This window comes from Rhinolophus hipposideros (genome assembly GCF_964194185.1).
Source record: "Rhinolophus hipposideros genome assembly, chromosome: 11".
NCBI lineage: Eukaryota > Metazoa > Chordata > Mammalia > Chiroptera > Rhinolophidae > Rhinolophus > Rhinolophus hipposideros.
This window is the reverse complement of record NC_138057.1, coordinates 44477774-44480743: the sequence shown is the minus strand read 5'-3', so window position 1 is coordinate 44480743 and position 2970 is coordinate 44477774. Positions and strand designations below refer to the sequence as shown.

General features: G+C 37.8%; 1 pseudogene across 1 annotated transcript; it reads left to right on the top strand.

Annotated features, from left to right (window-relative positions):
• The first annotated feature begins 576 nt into the window (after positions 1-576).
• Positions 577-1175, top strand: LOC308505022 (pre-mRNA-splicing regulator WTAP-like; annotated as a pseudogene). Its single transcript has one exon. The product of its transcript is annotated as a pre-mRNA-splicing regulator WTAP-like (transcript).
• The last annotated feature ends 1795 nt before the right edge of the window (positions 1176-2970 follow it).

Below are 2970 nucleotides of genomic sequence, written 5' to 3'. Positions count from 1 at the left end.
TTCTAAATTCCCTTTCAAAAGCATGCATGTAGGATTCTGAAATTAAAGTTCCAAATCATGACTGACAACTGCTGTGGCTACTGCCTTTTACCCAGAGGAAGCACCACCAAAATTCTGAGGAGAAATGCACTGTTCATGTTTACTATGTAGCTTCCTGTCCCGACTTTCGGAGATGTCATGGTTTTCATAAAAATGAAATCATATGTAATGAGAAAAAGAAGCATAATTTAATCCCTTCTTCAACACTGAATCCCAAAAACTGAGGCTATAACTATTGAAACTTGAACACCATAATTGTCTTATCATTCAAATCTTTCCCAATAATTGCAAATGGAAACTTAGATACTAAAATATTGTCCTATGGATTTTCAGATTTGTAGAGCAGGATATATGGTTAATTAAAACCATTTGGTTCAGGAGTCTGCTGTGATCCCCAGCCACCGAGACACAGCCCCTTCCTCAGGACTTTGAGGTCCCCAATTGGGCTTTGTCCTTTCATTTTTCCTTCCTGCAGCAGGGTCCGGCAGTGGCCCCCGGGGTTCCATCCCCATCTGGAAGCCACTGCTTGGATTCAAGATGACCAACGAGGAACCTCTTCCCAAAAATGATCCACTTAGTGACACAGACTTCAAAGTTATGCATGAGACAAATGAATTCTAAGATGGAAACAGCACGAAGCATATGGGCAAGCGATGGAGGACAAGTACACAGATCTTTAATGATGTAACTGGTTTAAGGGAGTCATGAGAAATACTAAAGCAACAACAATAAGAGTCTGCATGCAGGGGAAACATCCTTGTAATGCGACTAGCAACCTAGGAGCAAGAGATGCAACAATGTACTACTCAAATCCAGTACCTCAAGCAGTCCAGTAGCCTGGTGTTGCCCAACTGAGATCAACAATGGTAGACCCAACAATCAGCTTGTTTTTCCTAAAAATGAAAGGTGAACTGGAAAAGACTAAAGATAAACTGGAACAAGCCCAAATGACCAGAGAGCCTGAAAGTTTACACGTGACAGGTAAACAAATCATACTCCCCAGTCAAGACTTCCCAGATGGCCCCACTATGAGAAAAGCTGTGGTGGGACAGCCAAGCACTCGTTTCCACACCAAGACTCAGACTTTTGGAGCCAAAAAAAGAGAGCCACATTTTTATACAGCTTGTAATGGTTAATGTAAAACTTACCAGATGAATCTTGTGTTCCAGCTTTTTTCTCTTCCCTCTCCCCTTGCTTCAGAGGATTGATGGTGTTGGACTATTTCCAAGAAGTGATCACCTCCAAAAAATTCCCCTTCTAGAACATGTAGACACTTGAGAAATATTTCTGTTTGAGGAAAATAAAGGGAGAAACAAAAGTCTTAAGTCTGTGGCACACTGTGTCTTCAGATAGTTTGTAGGAATGAAAAACGTAGAGATTTAAAACCATGAATCGAACATGTAAAATTCCAATAAAATGCAAAAATGTCATGTATCATTCTTAACCTTGAGCATAGTGACTGAGACACTGTGTATGAGTTTTACCAATAGGACTGTGGACTTGTGATTGCTGTTGAACTTCTGGGTCAAAACTCAAACGAGGTGAATTTTGCCTTTAAATGATTTATTTGCTAAGACACAGCTTAATAGCTCTGAGAGAATCAACGAATGTCAGTACAAGTAGTTCATATATTTAATCATTTAGTCTGGGGCTATATATCACTTGATTGAGCCTTAAATCAATGTGCTTATAATGAATGGGTTGTTCTTTAAATGGTTGCAAATATTGTAGATAGTCTTACTGAGGACTGAACAAACGTGAAGCTGTGGTATCATACTTCAGGTTTAAACTGTTTGAAGCATTATAAACATTCATTTCTCAACTAGATTATATAAGGATATTGGCTGTGATGAGACTCACTGTGTTATTTTTGTTTTAGTCGTAAAATTTATTAAATCCCCATCCACAGGCACACATTGAAAGAGAAATGTCCTTGGTGTTAGTGGGGGGATGTGTTCCATCATTGTATTTTGGTCTTTGTATTGCACTCTTGATATTAAATAAAATGTGCTTTAAAAAGAAAACACATTTGGTTCAATGTCTTATTTTAGAAATTAAAAATCTTAATGTGAAGGGTGGTAGTGATAGTTAGTTGCCCAATCTCTTGATTTTTGGACCTCTTTCATGTATGTCAGGGGATTTATAATACTGCTTAATCAAGGAACTTTCTGTAGGATATTGGCTTTGGTTTGTGAAGGAAAGGTGGTATTAGTATGTGGCAGTAACAAGGAGGTATCTCCCAAGGACTTGAAAAGGAGAGATAATTAATAGAAACATATGAGAGCAACATCTTTTTTTACTATTTTTTTAAGTGAGTAGAGAAAATCAAAGTCAACTGAATGAGAAAGAAGGACTGTCAGGGCTATACATTTTGACTGTAATATGATTAATCAATGAAGTCATATAAATACTATACATAAAGAAGACATCAGTCAAAAATGGGGAATGAGTCATCTATAAAATTGTAGACAAAGTAGAGAACCAAGGGCAAAAGTTGGAGATGCACATCAAAGCACTGGGTGGGTAAGAGTTAAATTATCCAGTAGATTCAAATTTTTCCTTTCTTAGGTCATACCATTTTGGCTATGATGACATAAAAGATGAGCATTGACAATACTGAAAAATACAGATCTGGGGAACTCTACTAAAAGTATAACATTGTTCTGTGATTATCAAGTTTAATAAGGACTACTGAGCTAGTCCACATCTCTGTGGAATCCATGTTTCTACTATTAATCATGCTATAAGAGATTAATCTCAGCATAGAGAATTAACACTTGGGGGAATTAGGCCTTATAGTAGGATTGAGGACATCATTTGTGTCTGGAGATAGGAAGAAATTTGGCTTGAAGTCCAAGACAAGGTTCTACAGCAGATCTGGTATGGGGGGACGGAGGTTAAAGTGTCTGTACCTGGACAAATGGTGACAAA